The sequence below is a fragment of the Catharus ustulatus genome, chromosome 3, assembly GCF_009819885.2.
Source record: "Catharus ustulatus isolate bCatUst1 chromosome 3, bCatUst1.pri.v2, whole genome shotgun sequence".
Classification (NCBI taxonomy): Eukaryota; Metazoa; Chordata; class Aves; order Passeriformes; family Turdidae; genus Catharus; species Catharus ustulatus.
The window spans coordinates 61,888,163-61,909,891 of record NC_046223.1 but is presented as its reverse complement, the minus strand read 5'-3'; the positions used below and the strand labels follow the sequence as shown (position 1 = coordinate 61,909,891).

The 21,729-nt window shown below is 41.6% G+C and overlaps 1 long non-coding RNA gene across 2 annotated transcripts; it reads right to left on the bottom strand.

Moving 5' to 3' along the window:
* Positions 1–232: 232 nt before the first annotated feature.
* On the bottom strand, positions 233–14,470 carry LOC116994802. 2 transcript variants are annotated; one of them, XR_004417576.1, is made up of 4 exons: positions 14,423–14,470; positions 13,226–13,310; positions 6,460–6,630; positions 233–4,883 (listed from the first exon to the last, which is right to left on the bottom strand). It is a non-coding gene; the product is annotated as an uncharacterized LOC116994802 (long non-coding RNA). The 2 variants fall into 2 exon arrangements; XR_004417575.1 differs by lacking the exons at positions 13,226–13,310; positions 14,423–14,470 and adding an exon at positions 6,948–7,516.
* Between the last annotated feature and the right edge of the window lie 7,259 nt (positions 14,471–21,729).

Sequence of the window (21,729 nt, the reverse complement as noted above, 5' to 3'; positions counted from 1 at the left end):
CATGAAAATCCAAGAAAATTTTCTAGATTGTCATCTCAACATTTTTCTTTGCTCTCTAGGTAAACATAGTCTGAAGTACATCAAGAGAGACATGGTTTAAAGATAGAATCAATACATCAACAATTTTGATTTCTTTTCTTGGGAGGAAAGTGTTGAATATCTCTTCGTGCAATGTTTGCTTTAAGACTTGAGGCTTAGTCAAAAGTGACATATTGTGAGTATAATTCACCTCTTGACAGAAAAAAACTTAGGTGATTTCAGCTAACCCATTTCATGGCTGAAGCATACACAGTTTGATTTTACAGCCCAGCTGATATTGTGGTGGAAATTTTAACTCAGATGTTAACGACTGTGAGAAAGCACTTGCCTCCTGCAATGGCTCAGACACACTGACATCTGGAAAGATGGACTGAAGCACAGTCTGAGCTCTGCTGCAGGTCACCTAGGGGCAGAAGGCTAGAAATCACTGCAGATCTAATGCAAAGCATAATGAAAATCTCTGTAAAGGAAAATAGTCAGGTTGTCTACTTGGGAAGTTGCATGATTTCTAGCTGAATTACAGCCTGGACATTTCACTACCACAGATTTCTCCTTGAAGATCTGAGCTTAGGAGGGTTTGGTCTGAGCATGTATAATCTGGAGTTGGTTTCATGTGTGGATGAGGGCTGAAATTGGGGAGAAATGTCAGATTGCCTCACCCCTCATGCAGGGTTTTAAGTAGGGCAATAACTGGAGGAGTTAAAACATTTTGGTTAGTGGTGCTTGCTTAGCTGTCTTCCCACCATGGTCATCATCAGCATGTTCATCAGCATATGGACCCAGAACTTGAAATTGCCCTGGGACCATTTTAGGCAGTTTTAAAAATCACTTGGGAAATACAAACTCTCTTGTGTGCATTTTTCTCTGGTTGAGCTCCTGTCCTGGCACCTGACAGCACAGAGGTGGCTTAAAATGCATTTTTCCTCAGGTCATTTAAATAATTTATAAACACTGAGCAGAGGGAGTGAATATTTTGTATTTTAAAGGTCTTTCAAGGGTCCCTGAGAGAAAATTAAGGGATATTGCCTGCAGTCAAGTGAAGATGGCATTATCTTCTCTCAGAACTCAGAAGAGGTAGCACTTGAGACCAAATGTTCCAGTAACAAAATATTTAATATAATTTCATGCATCACTGAAAATGTATTTCCTGTTTTCCACAAGCACAAAAAGAAAGACCATGTGTTCTTGATCTTGCATAACAAAATGTTTTTCTGCATTTCTTCATCTATACCATTCACATATAAGACTCTTCATACCATAGAGGTTTCCATAGCAACAGAACAGAATCTTTAACAATAGTAGCTGCTCTTTCCCCAGGTGTAATTATCAGCTGGTCATAGCTTAGCCTTTGAAATTAAGCTTCTTGTCTTTATGGAGCTGCACATCTAGAGTGAGCACCTATTTTGCACTCAGCTTACATGAGTGATGCCTTAACTCCAATTAGCTCATTTAGAAATGAGTACAGGAATTTTAGAAGTGGAGAATATATTACTGTGTCTGAGTTCTTCAGAAGCTTTGAAGCATGTATCCACATCTTTCATTCCTACTCTCAGGAATTTATTACCTTTGTCACAGGAGACAGGGAGAAGGCAGAAGCATGTGGAGAACGAGAGTCTTTCCAGAATTATACAAAAGCACTGTGGCAGAGCAGATGAGATGAAGGTTTACATTTACAGACTTTTGCCCTGTCTGGCACATCATCTCGTGGAGCATCAATGACATGCAAATCATTGTTCCTGTTCAGTTCCATCTCCCATCTAAACTATGCTAAAGTTAAACTCAACTTTGTTTCCCCCTCCTTCATTTGATGGCTACTTGGGTGTTTTTTTCTGAAGGTCAAACCTTTCTTTGTATCCATTGTAAAGAATCAGTGTAACTCCATCCTCACTTCTGTTATCATCACAGCTCCTTTCTGAGTCCTTAGACTTTGTACTTTCTTGGACTCACTTCTTCATCCAGCACTCTGCAGGAAGGACACTGCTGACCATGCTGTGTGTGATCAATTCCCATCTTTCAAAGCCTCTTTTTAAGCCGCTACTTTGACCTAAGATTCTGCTCATCAATAAAGCGTCTTTTTATCTTTTGTCTCAAATTATTCTTTTGTCCTGATTCACACAGCATTTATTCAGGATATAGAGGGTTTCATATTGCATTTCTTAACTGCAATGTACATTTATGCTACTGGAACAGTGAAAATGGCATAAAGGATACAGATGTCATTCTTGTTTTGGAAAATGAATGCAAAAAGACAGATGGATGCTGGTTTTCCAAGGCCTGGAAGGAGTGCAAACAAGCTGAACAATCTGGCACACATCAAGCAGAGCTGTCCAACAGGAGGGAGATCTTCCTCCCTCCAGAGAGCTGCGGCACTATGGTTCTTCAGTAGGCTATCCTAAAGAAGGCACTGCTAAGACCTACCCAGCCTGACCCAGATATTTTAAACCAACTTTTTGTTCCACTTTTAACTGCCTTCTCTTCTTAAGAGTCCAAAGCTGCTGAGGTAACATTGAGTGCAGGTGGCTTCAGTGCAACCCACTCTGTGCCAATGCCATGCGACATATTGGGTCTCTGAGCTGTCCAGGTTAGAGCTTCCCAGTCTCAGTCCAGTGGCTGAGCTGCAGCCTTTGTTTACTGGAAAACCACAGCAAATTCAAGGACGTGATGAAATCTGAAAGTATATTGATTTTATTTTATGTGCTATCACAGCAGATGCTTTCAAGTTAACATTTTCACCACAAATATTCATTTTAATGCAACTCAGTTGCTCTTTGGTAATTCAAAAGATGATCAGTCACTTGACAGGACAAGGCACTAAGGAAGTGAGTAAATAAAGGGGACAGGTTCTGCTGCTGCCATGTTACTTCTGTTTTGTCACACTGCATGTGTCACCAGGGAGCGAGGATTACTTTAATTGCCAACTGCTTTAATGTCAAATAGTTATTATGGAAAATAGTGGGTCATGTTCATTTATTTTGTCAGCATGACAAGGAGATCACTTTTAATCCTTGGTAGTGGTTTGGGGAGGCTGATGGAGAAGGAGGCAGGAGTGGAAGCAAAGCGTTTCCAGAAATTTCAGTTTCAGAGGGGCTGTTATCATTCAAGAGAAAGTATGAGATGGCTTTCAAACTGCTGTGTCTCCTTGCCTAGTCTATCAGAATTTCTGCACTGATAATGAGCTGCCCTGAAATGTTCACCTCCTTACATTTCAGCAGCTTATAACTGATACAGCTGGCAGGAAAAGTTCATTCCTTTGACTTCTGCTTTTCCAAAAGCTACCGCAAACTTTCAAATATCTCTGATAAATTAACATGAAAAGCAAATGTTCTCCTAGCCCAGTGCCTTGGAAACACCACAGAGTGGTATAACTAGACATATTTAGTGATTAAAGTAGATTTGAAACTTCTGAGTTTGATATCCCTTATGGACAAGATAGTGAGCTTAGGTGAGTTTAAAAAGGCAGTCAGCACTGTGGTACTATGTTGTGCTGCATGCTTCCCTGCCCCTCCACCCCAGTGCCTCCCTTTAAGGGCCAATGGAAGATCCAAATTCAGGTAGTTTTACATACCTTTGCTTCGCCTGTGAAACTTCCTGCCTTCTCTCTAGTCCTTGCTGTCAAAGCCAAACCCTATTTGTTCCATCTCCACCACACAGAAAAACAACATAAAACACAGTTTTGACTTATTTGTTGGTTTGTTTGTTTTGTGGTTTTTTTTAAAACTAAGATGATCTCAGCAATCCACTTCCCAGTTCAGTGTCATGGACAGCTGATTCAGCTCAAGTGAGAAAACTGTGAATAAATCACTGAGGACACAGATGTCTTAACTGTGTTTCTATGATATACAGAGAGCTGTACAATAGCCTATGAATTGCAAACTAGTATCTCATGAGATTACAGAGAATTCAATGCCTTTCTTGATCCATACAAGAGCATTTTCCCTGGCTAAAAAAAATCTCAAACAAGAGATATTGCTAATTAGGATTTTTCTTATCTTTGTACCTTAAAAAATAAGGAAAGTCCAAATTTCATCCCCTTTAACTCCTCTGAGTTAATGGCCACTTACAGTTAAATCAAATATACACTGAAACTGCTGGAGAATGGGGGAAGGTCAGACACTGATGTTCTCTCTATCTTTTTCACTCCTGACTGGAAGTGAGAATACATGAGGGCACACATTCATAGCTGTTCCAAGACATGGTTGTCACAATCTCTTGTTAAAGCTTGAAAACTTTTTGGCCTTTTAGGAACTGTCACAACACAGGGAAGCCCTGGCAATCCCAATGCAAAGCACTGGCCAACGCCTCCTAGATCTCCTAAGAATTCATTGCCTTCAAGTACATTATATCAGCAATATATATTGCTGTCTTCTTAGCATTCAGCAGGTATTTTCACTTAAGCACTACAGCAAGGCAAAGCTCCCAGTCTCAGACCCTCTCAGTCTCCTGTCTCCCTGGCTGGATTCTCCAGGTACTTCTCAGGATGGTACCATGCTAGCCTGGCAAGGACTAGCCAGGGGCTGCTGGCTTTGGAGGTCCAGGCCACTGGTGCTCAGGGTGCTCCTGAAGAGGGGGTGCAGTGCTGGTGTGCTGTTGCTGATCTGGCCCACACACCCAGTCCCTTTAGCTGGCCCTATTTCAGTCTGGGACCTGACATGGTTTTACAGTTTATTTCAAACCCATCCATCTCTCTTAAAGACCTCCAAAATTTGTAATTTCTCAAAAGCTACTATGACAACTACTTCAACTCCAAAGTCAGAAAAAGGTTTCTTGATTGGCTGGTTTCTTGCTTTCCTCAACTGCCACTGTAAGGGCAATGAATGTGTTTATTTTCTGTAGGCTTTTTGTTTCTGCAAAGGAGAAATAGAAAAAAAACCAAAAGTATTTTAGAAACAATAACAAAACGCATTTCAGAAAATGCATTTACATTTTGAGGCATACTTTGCAGAGTAAACGTTCCCCTGAGATTTCAAAACCAGAGGCAATGTAAGTTTGATAATAACAAACGACACAAATGCAAGCCACAAGTATGCTTAACATTTTCTGTGTCATTTCTGAAACAGCTTTGAAGGCGAACTGTACTTTTATTTGGAATCCTCAAAATAGCTTCAGGCAGTCATAAATGTAAATTGAACTCTGTCTTCCAAGAAAACTAGTTGGAATCAGTGGCTTAAACTGTTGCTCTTGCTTCAAGCAAGGGCAGATTACAGGGAGTTGTTGTGCCAGATAAGCTGTGTTCGTTCTCCTGATCTATTGTATTCTGAAGATTTTTTCAAGATTATATTGACCAGAAATACATCCCTGGAAAGCATTTGTCTTTTAATAAGAACTGCAATGTCTGAGTTATGTTTGTTTTCTCTTTTTTTAAAAGTTCCAAGTATCCAGATGCTTTTGTGTATGAGAGTCCTAGGAAAAAAATTAATTTCAAGAATGCCTTTTATGCTCTGACTGCCAGATACCACAGAGAAAACTGGCTTACAAACAGACTAAACAGCTATGTGTATTTAATCCCAGAGTAGCTTTTTTTTTTAGCTCTGAGATTTATGCTAATTTAATAATTTATTTTTCAAAACTTATTTAGGAGATTGATATCTCAGGTTCGTTGAGTTGCTGTGGTTGCGCTTCGATATCTTGAAAATGAGTCTTGGAAAGAAGAAAAACAGTTTGAGACTGAGTTGTGCTGTGACTCTACCTGGAATTGTTCCCATAAGGATAAGTTAAGGGGGCTGGGCAAGGGGCTCTTAGACTTTTTATGGGCAACAGGAGATTCTCTGCCCCTTCACAGGACTGAGCTTTGACCCAAAGTTAGGGACCATCATTAGGGAATGTACATTCAAACATGCATTTTGTCCTCCTTGTTGAATCAACACACAAGACTACAGACACATGTCTGCTTCTCAATAGTTTTTGTAATAAAGAATACAGCCAGAGAGGTCCTCTGTGGGAAAGCTCCCTTCCAGATATTGGCACTATATCATTCTCTGGATCCAAGAACAGGTTTTGCATTACTCCAGGACTTCATTTGGTTACATATCACATGGTAAATTTCCCAAATCAACTCAAAACTAAGATGTCAATGTTGCTTGGAGAATTTATTTAAAGCATAAAAGCAATTACTACAGCTTTCTAAATTTATTTAGACATTATGACCTGTTTGCCCAGAAGTACTAAAAGAAAATTTGCAATGTGATAATTGCAAGGAAATTGTAACAGCCTTTAATCCCCTTAGTATTTTCTACACTCCTTAACAATGACAAATCACATATTCCCTTGAAGTCACCATGCCCAACAGAATGCCTGGAAGACATAGCACACACTCTAACACACGGCAGAACTTGGCAAGTCAGAGCAGAAACACAATAGAAATACACAGCAGGTTTTTTAGGGACAGAGTCTTACATTCTCTGTGGAAAATGTTATTCTCACCAGTTCGTGCATCCATTGCTATTTTTGGCACTTAGAAGTGACAGCAGCAGAATAAATTCCCCTTCCTCAGTTTTCAGACCACAGTGTGAGACTCATCTCTTCACTAATCCTGATGGATTTGTGAGGTCAACTGGACTTCTCTTGAGGTCTGATCCTTTTGACCAAGAGTTTCTGAAAGAGAACAGAGTTATTGCTCCCATATTGCCCCCACACACCTTGTGCCATGCAGCATCTCTGGTTCACCAAGAGACCAAAGAGACTGCAGAAATGAGCCACCCCATTTTTTGGGCAGTAAATACATCAAGATCTCCTATCCTCACACGTAGAGCATGGCTGTCTGAGAGCTCCTGAGAGCTGTTGGGTGAACTAAAGCGAAACAAATGGGTAAATTAAGAGCAGCTTTTCCCCCAGGCAATTGAGCCAAGGAAGGGGACTCGTGGGAATCCCCAGGACTGCCACTGCCATTGAAGAGGCAAGGGTTCACTTACACAGAACCATGTTGGATATGTTGGATATGCCGACTGTTGCTTTCAGTTTTCAGCTTGAGCCTGGAAAGAGCCTGGAAAGCATTGTCTCCCTGTGAGATGATCAAGTATGAAGTTAGGACAGGGTGAGAGGAAAACTTTGTCATAAGAGTCAGGAATTCAGAACAGGGTCAGGCATGGGCATGGAGGAGCAGAGCTCTCTTTGCATCCAGTTCCCTGGCACTTCCTTCTCAAGCTGAAAGTATTTCCTTTGGCTGCTCTCAAGGGCTGATCTCCCAGACCCTATACCACGTTTTCCTGTACACTGTCACATTAAGATCCAGACTGGGTGGGAATGGACACAAAGAGGGCTACACTAAACATTCAAGGTCTTGGGCAACAGTGAGTAAGGTGGAATTCACAACTGGTAGTCATATTTCCTGCACAAAAAAACCCTTCTTGATTCAGCGCTGTATTTCTCAGTACATTTAGGAGGATACGTAAGAACATTCAAGACCACTTTGAATTTTGATAGATACCCAAAACATGTTCAGAGAATAACACAAACATACTTCACTACTATGATCTATATAGGAAATTTTGTGCTGCATTCCCAGATTGTAACTTGTTAAGGAACCTTGCTCCATGATAATATTTCAATTATTTGTTAAGCTGGAATTTCCTTTTACATAATTATGCTGCATTTTTGCTAGCCTACCTTTCTATTCCTGATGTAAATCCCAATAAACTTAAATAGAAGCTGTAGCAACATTTAACAAGCAATTATTGCTGTTGATAAAGACATAATAAACTCCTCAACAGCAATAAAAATAGTTTCATAGTTCATATAAGAGGTGATTCATAGTTTGTGCCAAGACGTGATTTCAAAGACCACTTTCTGTGTCATCTGACAACTGTTGGGTCAGAGGCCAGAGGAAGGAGCTTCTTTCTTGGATTAGGTTAACACGGAGCTGTGGGCAGAGCTCCCCTCAGGAAGCTCATATGCTGGTTGCAGACTTTTTTGTAGAGCAGATCTCTGTGGGTCTATGATTTTTTAAGGGCTGATGAGCTTCAGTTTTCACTGCAGTCATGAAAAAAATCAAAGGGATTATCCATTGATTCAGGAAGCATCTGTCTGGCAGCAACTTATTAAGCAAAATAAATCTCTTTTTAAGACAAATTCTAGTCCTTGACTGCTATTTTGTCTGTGAATAACCTTGCTTGCTCTTCAGGAGATACATCAGAAGAATGAGATATGCTAATAGTGTAATGGCTAACATCCGCCTGAAGCAAAGAATATTATTTAAGCACAAAAATTCTAGGTTTTTCTTTACATGTAAAAAATGGAAAGGAGACAGAGCGGAGAAAGGTTCTGCAGCAGTTACATCATTGCCAAAGAGTGTTGTATTTCCCTTTAAACAGTCACCAGAAGGTGAGGGTAACTCAGGCTCTTGTTAATAGATCCCTTGGGGCAGATTAGAGCAAAACAACCCTAAATGATTTGTAGGTTTTCTGAAAAAAAAAAAAAAAATATATATATATACACATATATATGTAACACTGATTTTAGAACAATTTTGTTGCGATGAAAAACAAGTATGCAACCATTCTCTTATTAATATGTATAGCAATATTGAAATATGAAAACAAAAAATATCCCTTAAGAAAATGTATAAGGGTAGAGAAAGGGAAAAAGGTAGAGAGAAAGGTAGAGAGAAAGGGAGAAAGAGAGAAAGAGAGAAAGAGAGAAAGAAAGAAAGAAAGAAAGAAAGAAAGAAAGAAAGAAAGAAAGAAAGAAAGAAAGAAAGAAAGAAAGAAAGAAAGAGAAAGAAAAAGAAAGAAAGAAAGAAAAAGAAAGAAAGATCCGACCTTGCAGGACCTCTCTCACCAATCTCAAAGCCCGGCTTGCAAAGCCCCTTATGCAAATTGCCACCACACACCCAAAAATTCACCTCCCCTCCACCGAGGGTGCAAACCTGGTCTCAGCAAAGCACCCTGGAGCCTCTATAGACAATTGGTTTGAGTCATTAACCATTAACAGTCCAGTCTCTCACAACCTACAAACAGTATTTTTACAGTGTCATGTCACGAATTTATACTTTTATAAATTTCAATGTACTTGTGTTACAATAAACCATGGGGACTTCACTGCAAAGAAAGAGCATTTCCCATAATTCTGTACCCAAAAATACAACTGTCAAGTTAATAAGATATTTCAGAGATAATCAAAGGAGATCTTGGCATTCAAAGTACAGAAAAGGCAAGGAAGCATTTTAAGGTTATTTTTAAGGCCAGTGCTCAGTAAGGATAGTAAAGAAAAAGCAATCATTAGAGCACATCTCAATTCAATATCCCCAAAGGCTTTGTAGAGGAATATTCTTGTTCTGCACATACAGAAACCATACCCGACCAAGACACTTCCCCTAAGAAATATTTGCAGACAAAAAACTACCTCAGAGTCCCATCCCCACCCAGGAAAACTCCCAGCCTTCCACTAGCCATCACTAAGTATGGTGCAAATGGTAATGAGTGGTTGAGGAGAAAGGGATCTATAAGAACTGGATAACTGAGCTAATGTTACCCAAAAATCAGAGAGTGATATCCAGTTCTTCCTGTAGTTTGGCTGGGAGAGAAGGAATGCAGTTGCAGTCATGATACATCCCTTAGGGAAGTTCTGCCAGGAGCAGTTCAGCTGAAAATGAACAACAGCCATGGTAAATAAATGGCTCATATTGGATGGCCTCTTTCAGCAGATGCTGCACTCAAACACACCAACTCATCTATGCATCTCTCCCATAAGTGCCTGTGTCTTGCCCCTCCAGAATAGCAGTCTGCCTTAAAACTATGTTCCAGGGCTTCTTATGGCATTTCTGATGCCTAAGAAGAGGGGTTAGGGTATTTTGAGACAAGGTAGGAAAATTAGGTTTAAACCCAGCAATGAGCAGAACATGAGCTTTTGTTTTGTGATGGGACAGCACAAAACAGGTTCAGCAAATCACAGTCTCTGGTTGCTGCATCCTGCAGTAGGATCCAATCCCTAGTGCATGCTGGCCTGACACTGAGAGTTTATTGGGTGAAAGAACCTTTCACCCAGTAGGGACCTCACCAAAGAGGGACAGGTGCAAGGCAGGAAGTAAAAAAATGAAACCACAGTGACTTTCACCAAAATCTGACAGATCAAATCATACTGAGATTTGAAATTTAGTTTATTCACTTCACATTATCTTTAATTTTCATTCCCGTTAGTTTGCTCTCCAGTTTGATTTGAACTGGATTTTAAAATACAGAAATATTTTTTTAAAAAGTTCTTGTAAGACATCCACTTTACAGGCTCAGGAGTCAGAGAGTTTGAGTTAGGCTGAGATAAGCCCTCAGAGGAATGAATGCTTATCTGAACCAACCTTTCTGAGGATTTTCATGTACCAAACAAGCACCTTAGCAGCAATCAGGGTTATAAGAGAGCAGGGACGGCCTTGGTACTCGATGGTTCAGCCATCATGCTTCTATTTCTGACTAACTAAAGTTCCACCCACCTGACCTTTGCCCAGCCATTTAGCCTCCCTCCCCCAAGTCCATTGCATTTAAAAGGAGATAGCAGTACTTCCTTTTCCTTCAAATATTGGTGTCTGCTATCTGTCCTTCATGCAGCTGGAATGGGACAGCTGTTAACTGCTTCTTAGGGTGAATTCCCCAACTGTGCTGGACCCTCCACAAGACATTGTTGTGATATTAAAACCATAATTAATTAACAGTGTGGAAAATTGCAAAACCATTCCCTTCCTCGGGGAGTTCCTTAATTTCCTTCACAAGTTTGTTTACAAAATGTTGGGGGTTTTTTTAAGTGACAAACCATACTTAATAAGTGGAGACTTTAGAATTATATATTTAATTAGAAAGAAATCCTTGGGAGTTTTTCCTTTACAAAGGAAGATATGCTCAGGAAAGTGGTACTGGATTGTGTAGTGCCTTTTTATTTCATCTGACCATTTTATATATGCAAACTCATATCTCAAAGGGGTGGTTGCCAGAAATTTAGAAAAGTCCAAAGATATGTTTGAATGCCTGACCTGTGAGAGCATCAATTAGAAGAGACGTGTGCTGAATTTCCCTCTCTCATTGAATTCCTACCAAGTTTTACTGATATTTTTTTGTTCCTGTTCCAAACATTTTAAGTGCTTTGGAAGCCAATGCAAAGTAACTAGTGGTTGAAGCTAAATTGAGCTTAACATCAAGCTTTCTCTTGATTTGACATATGTTCCAATATTCATTAGAAGACAGACTGATATTATGTCCTTTAAAACAAATGTGACAACAATGGGAGTAGTTGCTGTCTCAATACATATATTCAAGATTTTGGCATAGGGATAACATGAAGTAAAGTCCTAATTTTCAGCTTCTAGCACTTGTTTTATACTTTATCCAGGTCAATAATCTGAGACAGGATATGTGTCCATTCAAAAATGCATCACTGGAAATATTGGGTCAATGCAGATTTTCAGACAGGTGTTTATTTTAAAGCCAAGACTTAAGTAGAGTGTAATATTTAAAAAATGGAAAAGCAGAGTTTTTTAATGACCTGTATGTATGAATATGAAATTCTGTATTAACTGTGGTGCATTTTGACTTTAGAGGTAGCAAAGCAGGTTGATGCCACTGGGATAAAGGAAAAAAGCACATTGTCAGAGTTCTATAATTTACCACCAACTTCTTTGCATGGCAAAGAAAATCTCTGCTGGTGGCTGACAGGAATATACACATTATGTGGGAGCTGACAAAATTACCCAAATAAAAGCATGGAAACAGGAATTTAATCAGAAATTGTACTTAATATCAAATTTTCTTTAATTCTTGGGTTTTAATTCCCAAAGAATTTTTTTCCAGAGATTGGGTAGCTTCAATGGTCAGATAGAGGGAGAGCTCTTTTCCTTCCTACCATACATGCTGCCCTACAGCACAGCAGTTGGTGAACTTTTATGGGGCAAGTCCAATGCGAAATTAATTCCTCACTCTAGGGGAGCCCCAAAATCACGTTGTCACTAGAACTTCATTCTGGAAAATTTGTATCTTCTGGGGGAAACAAAGTCTGTAACACAGAAAGCTAGCATAAACTTTGCCATTTGCTTTGCAGATGAATGTAGCTATGGTGCATAATTTACATTTTCAAGAAATATTTTATTTGTGAATTGCTTAAGAGTAAAGTCCAAAATATCCCACTATGAAGTTTCAACTTGTTTATGATTTAACAGTAAAGTGTGAATTCAACACTGTGAGCTCATCTTGACCTTAATTGTCTCTCTGGAGACAGTGGTTTAATCCATAAAAGATTACCAAGACAGCTGAAGTCCGCACTTCAAGCCTTGAAAATCTAACTAGGCATTTATAAGTGTGTCCAGGACTGTAGTGAGAGGCTTTCACTTCCCTGCCTGTTTCTGCAGCTTCCTCCTCCCTGGCTCAGAGAGGCACAGCCATGCCCTCTTCCCCACCTGCTAGTGTCCATGCAGAGCACACCTGCAAAGTCCACTTTTCTACACCATCTCTTTGGAATCTCACCTTGCAATCCATCCATGCTGCAGCTTCTGTAATGCTACAGAGCATCCAGTCTTGACTACTTCTTTCTCTTCCAAGACTTCCCATATTCTGACCCTTCTGACTGACCTATTTTTCTGAACGACACCAAGAGACTGAGATGCTCACACTGCCAGTTTGTATCACATACTCACTGAGTTTCAAATTACTACCCTTCTATGTGTGGGAGGTGACCAGAAGGTAGCAACTTAAAATTGCCTCAATGACTGCCTTCAGACTATTTCTTAAAACTTTCCTTGCTAGGACAACTACCACAAGCCATGGTATCTGCTAAGTTTGCTGATTATTACATTGGCTGCTGTGGCCTTTGGGGTTCTTTCCTCTTGCCCTATACTTGACTTATACAGTCCCCAAGGCTGCTTTTCTATTTAGCTCTATTTAAAGCTTCCAGAACTATGTATATATAGCCCATGATGGGCAGGAGATTAATGCAATGCAGTAGAATTTTTTTAACTAGCACTGTGAGCTGTGTTATCAGCGTTGGTGCAAAAAAGCAGTATGACCTGCCTATGAAGTTTTTAAAAAGCAAAGCTCCACTATTTTTGGGTAAGAACATTTTTCTTTACAATACTGAAGAGCAAAATTAAAACACTCAATTTCCCACAGCAATTATTTCAAGAGATGAAAATAAGAATTGAGAAGGGGATCACTCCACACATAGAAAACAACCCAATAAAGAAAATTAAACAATAAAATATTATTACATTAATACTCACAGTTTTACAGGATGTTGGATACCATGGCCATGTTTCAGCTCACAACTGTCTCATGCTTGGCTTTTAGGAGAAGGTGATCATCTGTCTATATGGAAATACCTAATCAATTATTTTTTTATTTGCAGGGGGAAGGCACATTTCCATTCCAAGTTTCAAATTCACTGAACTTTGCAAGCTACACCATATAATTCTATTATTACACTTTCAGATTCCTTTTTGTTTGTTTGTTTTTAATTCCTAGTGTATTACTAAAAAAACCTTCCAGTTTTCTGATGAAGGCATGAATAAAGGGACCCATGGGGGATAGCTGGAGGCCTAGAAACTAGAGCACACTATGTTCTTGCAAATACTAACACTTAATTTGAGAGCATCCCATACCATCAAATGTATTGTTGGAAGGCCAATGTCCCTCCCAACAATTGTGACTGCAAACAAAGGGTAAATATTATGCAGGAAGACATAACAGTAATACAACCCATTGGGAAAGGAGAAACAAGAGGTACTCCAAGCAGCAGTGTGCTCTTTGGTAGAAACATAGGCTTGTTCTAGAATTCAGCCTTATCTAGAAAATTCCACAAGTTACCCGAGGTTCACCCCTTAGGTCTGTCTTGAAAATAGACATTGCTGCCCTCCAAAGCACACAAACACACTGCAGACTCTATACTTCACCTCAAAGTGAGCTCGAATAGACAGGCAATTAACTTTCAGTGTTAATGACCTGTATCAGAAAATTCCAGTCTCTTCACACCCCCTTGCAACACAGACCCTGACCAGGTGGCACCTACATCCATGAATGATGAAAAGCCCCAAAAGCTCCTGGGAAGCCAAAAGCCAGCTCCTGCACCAGAGGGGGGCAGAAGAAGTTGCATCAAGCAATCACCAGCTTCTTGAGAGTAGCCCCCACCCCAACATGCACAAGAGCATTTGGGCTCTTCCACCCTCCACTGGGTGTAGGATAAACACTGCAACCTTACTGCCTGCTGAGCCATTCCTCTAGCTCCTGGTGCTTCCTTTCCTGCCACTGTGCCAGACTAGGAACAGACTACAGCCAAACCATTTAACTGAAAAACAGGAGGATGAGAAGACAGCAGAAGGGAAGAGAAACAAAAACAAAGCATCCCTCAAACAACAACCACAAAAAGGTGAATGGAAAATACATGAGAAAGGAAACATATGGAGAAATTATTTAAAAGCTACCTGGGCTTTAATGTTGCATCTTGCCATGAGAACTGGGCAGCCAATGCTATCTCATGGGCTAATGGAGAACAAGGAAAGTATGTAAAGTTACTTTAATTCTTGGATTACTTGCTTTTATTGTTAGAATATCTCTGATATAAAAATACACATTTTCAGCTCATTTATATAATTTATACAGCTTAATATTAAGAACAAAATAGCTTTAAAACCATCTTAGTTACTGAAGATAAAATAACTATTAACTGAATCCATATAGGCTAAACCAGAGTTGAGCTACAGGGTTCAGCTGCAGCTGCCAGGATGTAATATTTGCTGAGCTCAATTATTGTTTGTGCTGGCATGGAAACTGCTTTCAGCTGTAGCCAGTTGGGCCTCTCGCCAATTATGGCAATAGAAAATCCCCGTTAATGTCAACAGGCTAGCTAACTTATTCACAAAATGGTTGTAGTTCAGCTAGCATATGTGTTTGACAAGAAATTAAATGGAAGGAGCACGCCAAAACTGCATCTGTATAAAGATATGAGTGAAGAAAAAAACCCAGTATCTTTTTATCAAGGGAGCTGATGTTCTACAATTTTGACTGATGTCACTGCAGAGTTTCCAACCCCGAAAGCAGGTCCTTCCTCAACAACACTGCATTTGTCAGGTACACGCTGTAAGAAACCTTTTCATCTTTTCCTCTGAAAAGATGACTAGTCTCATGTAGGGAAAGAAACTACTGATGCAGTACGTCTTGATGTTAGCACACCTTTGATACAGTCCCATTTCTGTTCTCAGAAAAGACCTGGAAATAAAGCCTATAAGGTAAATGCACATTTATATGTTAGACTATCTGCTTTAAATGAGAGGGTCATTCAAGTAAGGTCACACAGTCTGTCCCAAGACAAATCTGTTTCATATCTTTTTCAATGACTTGGGTGATGAGTTAGCACATAGGTCATGCTAAGATGATGAAATTAGGATTTACAATGAATGTGAACAATTGGAGCAATAGTCTGAAAATTATAAAATTCAAAGCCCTTTGTACTTTGCCACAATTAAAACTAAACATGGAAAATAGCCAAGATATGCTCCAGTCCTGGTGTTTTTTGTGACACAAAATCTGAAAGTGAAGAGACAAAGTTGCAGAAAAAGGATATACTGAAAGTATATCCTAAATGAACAATTTTGGCCTGGGTAAGTCCTACATGAGGAAAAAAACATTGCCAGACAGAGAAAAGCATTACAGCATTACAGTCTGGAGAATGCTTGACACCTACAGCTGGAGTTTGAGTGGGTTATTTTCAAAAAGTTGGGCATAATTCAAAGAAGAACAGACACAATTATAAAGCTTTCAAAAATAAGGTAGGGAAGTACAGTAATTTCACGAATACAAGCCGCAGCAATTTGACAAAAATTTTGGTGGAAACCCGGAAGTGCGGCTAATAGTCGGGTGCGGCTAATATATTAATAATTTTCTGACATTTACAACCCCAGACGTGCCAGCCAGAGTGCCGAGCCAAGCACCAGCCAGTAAAAGCTGGCATTTCGCAATTGTTACAGTGTTACCATGTTGCCCTTGCTCCCTGCAGGCAGCACGGGGGGCGGGGAGAGAGGCGGGAGAGCTCTCTTTCCTCCTCTGCTGCAGCCCAGGGGAGGAGGGGGGGGGGGGCGCCGCCATTGCCGCGGCCCGGGGAGGAGAGGTGGGGGGGGGGGGGGGCGAGGGGCGCCGCCATTGCCACGGCCCGGGGAGCCGACGGGCGGGGGGCGCCGCCATTGCCGTGGCCCCGGGAGCCGACGGGGGGGGGGGTGCCGCCATTGCCGCGGCCCGGGGAGCTGACGGGGGGGGGCGCCGCCATTGCCGCGGCTCGGGGGGGCCGCGCCGCCATTGCCGCGGCCCGGGGGGGGGGGCGGGAAGTGCGTGCCGCCATTGCCGCGGCTCGGGGAGGAGGCGGGGTGCTTTGTCCGCGCCCGCCGCCGGCGCCACGGGCGCGGGAAAGCTCCGTCCCCGCCCGCCGCCGCTGCCGTAGGAGCGGGGGAAGCTCCGTCCCTGCCTACCACCGCGGGGCAGCGCCGACCCCGGGTGACCGAGCCCAGTGGCAGCGGCGGCCGGCCCCGAGCGGCAGCGCCGGGCTGGGCCATCTGGCCCCGTCAGCGGCCCCTAGCGGGCCGAGCCTGCACAGCCTTAGCTCAGCCAGTAAACCCCGCCCTCCCGCGGTTCTGTTACTAATTGCACGCGGGTCCTCGCTGCGAACGACAGAGCGGCTTATATTCGTGTGCGGCTTATCTATGGACAAAAACCGAAATATTTGCCAACACCCAGAGATGCGGCTTATAGTCAGTGCGGCTTGTATTCGTGAATTTACTGTAAATAGCAAATGGGGGGCGGGGAGAATGGCTTTTTCCAAAACTGGAATGAAAAGACGCATAAACCAGAGGACAAAGATACAGTGTGTGTCAAAAAAAAAGGGATAGTAGTAGCCTACTGTTGAAAGATAGAACAATAATTCACTTAATTTGCAGTGAGGGCCACTTATGCTAGACAGCAGGGAAGTCTCAGCACACCACTCATTACATGGTGCCCCAGGGAAGCAGCACCTCTGGAGGTTACTGGAACCTCGGACTCAGGGGGGTTTAAAGATAGGTTATTTTGACATGTTCAAGAGACACAGCTGCTCCTGACCCTGCCTCAGAGCAGGAGTATTGGTTGGACAGCTCCCTGAAAACTTTTCCAGTGATATTTCTTTGATTTCTTGTATTACTTTCAAATGCTGGAAAATACCTACAGCGACAATTACAGCTGTCCAGAGATTGTTATCTATGTGATCATAGCAGAGAGACAGTGAATGACAAAGACCATCTGGGGTGTTTGTGAAGGAGTTAAAAGAAGAAATATTCTTAGGCAGCACAAAATAACTCAGCAAATAAAAAGAGCAGATCTCCAAACGGTTGCTAGAGAAACTGAATGTCCATCTCAGTCTCCCTTCAGCAGTTACCTGCATAAAATTGTTAATGCAATTGGGGAAAGAGTCCTTGGTCTTTATTTCAGCACCATCAGTAAATTTATAAAGAGAGAAGAGTATTTCACATTCACTGAGACCAGAAGACAGTGATAAGGTCTCAGTATCACCTTTTGAGAGTGTTTTCAAAATAAGCCTAATGTATCTGAGTAAATTTTTTCTCTAAGTTACTCTTAGTAACCTGAAAGCCTTTCAATACTCTGTGAACTTGTATAAAGGTACAGAAAATTACTTCAATTAAGTCTCTTTTTAGCCCAATGATGCTAACTGAGTTTTGTTAATCACTATCAACAGTGACAGAAGACTTGGCATTTAAGTACATTTCTCTAAGTTGTACTGGACTATTGCTAATATCTGGAACTGAGTAACATCCCCCCACCCCCATTTTTGGTACTACTTCTCCCAGTAACTCCAAATAATGGCTAGAGCAGTAAATTGAGTTATTTGCTTTCACTTTGCCTGCTTTTTTCCTTGTCATTTTGGCTACTGGGGTTTAAATTCTGTTTTGTTACACCCGGCAAGCAGAGTTAACAGGAGCAGCATGTGTTCCTTATCCTCTTTTACCAAGTAGGTTATAGGAGATGTTCTTTCTGCCTCTTTACACTTCAGCTGGTAGTGAATACTTCCAAGGTACATTATTATTTAGAGAAGTGATGTAGGGATAGAAATGTTTATATATTTTGAGAAACATGACCCTTTTTAGTAATCAAAAAATAAGAGGACTTTGCTTTGCTTTTTCCAAATTCTCGTTAGCCAACAGTGCCATTAACACAGTTTCTCTCAGGCTTAAGCCACCAAAATGCCTAATTAATCTCTCTAGTTTCCCTGCTGCCTTCTGATTTTGTTCTTCTTCACTCAGGCAAAACAGGCCCCAGTAACCTACAGCCCCTACCCTCCCTTGTGTTCAGAGCCCAAATTCCCAGCAACTTCTCCCCACTGACTTCTGGTACGAGAGATGTTTCTTAGTTCTTTGGGTATGACCAAAGATACACTAAGTTACTTTGCTAGTGATTAAATGAGATTATTCTCTGCTTCCATCCAGCTCAGGGAAATCAGCCGCCCTCTGCATCCTCCATCAGGGGGACCTCAGGAAAGGCTTAGAAGATAAAGCTGTTGCTTTCTCACTAAAAAGTTGTGAAGATTTGAAAAATTTGTGACTTCTGTTGCTGTAAAATTAGAATTGTGAGTTCCAGCATTCCCAGGAGGTGCTGAAGTCCCAGCACATTTAAGGGAGTGAATCTATCAGTGCTTTGCACAATGCTTGAGGACCCTTAGATAGAAAGCCCTATTAGAGCTTCAAATGTCAGTACCATGACTTTGCCAAATGCACAAATAAGCACTACAGAAAGACAGGAGAACACATCTCTGTAACGTTGTTTGATTGTAACCCATTATCTGAGTGTCCCTGAGTGCACTGTACTTCTGCAATCCACTGATTGAAGAAGAGTGCTAGATAATAAGTGCTGTTGGAAGCCATTGAAAAATCAGCAGGTCGCTGTCATACAACTAACTATAAGTGAAAACAGATAATGCCACCAAGATAAAAACAGCATGAATGGAAGAAACAGTGTGTGGGTGACGGGAAAAGAAAATTAATCAAAAAACTTTTTAAAAGTGCATTTTCACTAATTTCTCTCCAGCCTTCAACTTACTAAAGAAGAAGCATGCTGCAAAAATAATTACAGATGATTGCAACTCTGCAGATGCCATGTTGTTTCTGTTTTTGTAAACAGTAAAACTACCCAGATATTCAAGACTGATAAATCATAGTCTTCAGATCTGCACATAACACAAAAACATGTCACCAGGCAGAGCAGGCTATGAGTTCACAGCTTCTCCCTGATTACTACCCAGGCAGGCACAAGCTCACCAGAAAAGTGATTAGCCACCACATGTTGACAGGGCAGGTAAAAAATCTGCTTGGGGGCACATACCCACTGAGCAGCCAGAGTACAGTAGTTTCACGAATACAAGCTGCACCATTTTGACTAAAATTTTGCTCCCACCCCGGAAATGCTGTTTACACTCAGGAGCGGCTAATATGTGAATAATTTTCTGACATTTCCAACCCCGGAAGTGCAAACCGAGGTGCCGAGTCAAGTACCTGCCAGTAAAACCTGGGATTGCGTTATTGTTACAAATTGGTTACTCTGTTTTGCAGCGGGTGGAGCCAGGCTCCATGCCGGCAGCACAGGGCCGGGGGGAGGTGGGGGAACTCCCTCCTTCAGGCAGTGCAGTCCGGGGGAGGCGGGGGGCTCCCGTCCGTGGGTGGCAGTGGGTGCCAGCGGGCTCCATCCCCGCCTCCCACCACCACCATGGGTGCCAGCGGGCTCCGTGCCCCCCTGCCACCGCAGCGCCGGGCCGGGGCGAGCGAGCCCAGCGGCAGCAGCGGCTGGCCCCGAGCAGCCCCGCCGAGCAGCAGCACCAAGCTGGGCCACCTGGTCCTGTCAGCAGCCCCAAACCCTCACTGCCCGAGCCGAGCCAGTAAACCCCGCCCTGCCGCGATTCTGTTACTATTTGGTAACTTTGTTGCACGCGGGTCCTCGCTGCAAACGACAGAGCGGCTTATAATTGCGTGCAGCTTGTGTATGGACAAAGAATGAAATGTTTGCCAACACCCGGAGATGCGGCTTATAGTCAGTGCGGCTTGTAATCATGAAATTACTGTACTACTCTGTGTTCATACACTTTTCAGTCCATACAAACTAAAGTTTGCTTGATAGCACACTGTGAGGTAAAGTCCTCAGTGTGTTTAATACATTAAACATAGCCACAGCTCTTCCTGCCCATATGCTTTATTTGGTTTTCTTGACATTTGTGGTTTCTATTTTTTCAAGGAATCAAATAGGAATAAGGATCAGACATCTCTACAAGGGCAACCCCTGGCAAGGTCACTGCAGGGAAGCTAAATTAATTCCTTTCATAAGGAATTTTATTCACTTTGGAATAAACTGGGAGATTCCCATGCTGGAATTCCTGGGTGGAGAAAAACGGGGAGCAAATATTTAAATCTGAAGTGGCTAAGACATTGGGAACTCCTGTGCAAATTAGTAAAATTGCTATTTTAATCAAAAGAGACTTCATTTTCTCTCACTTCAGGATCAACTATACAATCAATGTCTTGAGGTACCTGTAAAAATCAGCTTAAGAGTCTTGCCCCCTCTTACAGATGTATTTGCCATCATATCAGTCAAGTCTTTCAGGGTCTATCAGAATTCTCAATATAATGGGGCAGCAGATGCTCAGAGCAGCCATTCCTTTTTCAAACAGAAATTATTGCCTCAATTATTTCCCCTTGTTTTTATTTTACCAGTTTGAAGCTCCTTTATTCTACTTCCATGGCTCTACATGGTTTAACATTCATGCTAGAGAAGCTGCTGCCTATGGAGCAATTTTCTGATGAGGATGGACTATCTTTGCCTTATCATTCTTATAATTAAAAGACTTTAGAATGCATTCCTCATTCAGGGAAAAAACACATTTGTTGCTCTCTTAAAATACTACATGAAACTCCCCAAGACAGAATATCCACAATAACTATTTTAAACCATCAAACAAGGTAGGGTCCAAAACTCTTTCCTCAGTTTTACATGGTTGCATGTGTAAATTAGCATTTGTTGTTGCCAATGTCAGTGTTAAGCATAAGGTCTTCCGGATATGTTAGAGTATATGGAAAAACATGAAAGGTGGTCTGTCTATCTCCTTTCTGGGGAGAGGAGAAAAAAAAAGATCATTTCATGCCAGCAGATGGCTACAACTCATTACTGTGTAAATGTACAGTGTGGAAAGTGGAATGACAAATTAATTAGCACTCACCAGAAATCCATAACAGAGAATGATATGAGCTCATGCCATTTTATTTCATGTCACATTAATTGAGTACTAGATAGCTGACAAAACGCGTTAAACTAACCATAGCTTTTGCTGGCAGCAGCCGAAAATTTGTCTCACACAGAGATTTCATTTCCTTCCAGATGCTGTGACAGGAGAGGCAGCTTTGCACACACACTCACTTCTCCAGCATTGCTGACGAGCTTGCTGTACTGTTCATTTCACTGCCAGTTATTTCCACCCAGGGTTACATTAAGCCTTAGCCCTGTAAGTTTTTGACTGCCCCTATTCAACCAGCAGCATGGGGAGGATTCTTTCTCCATAGAGGGAGCATGTGCAACAGGAGGTGGTCACAGCTCTGTTTCCTATGAGGGAATCTTGCAGGGAAAACCCACATAAAATGTCTGCCAAATCTGTAGTGAGTAACTTATAACAACTTGGCTTACTGGCAACAGTGAGCCAGTTTTAATGTGGATC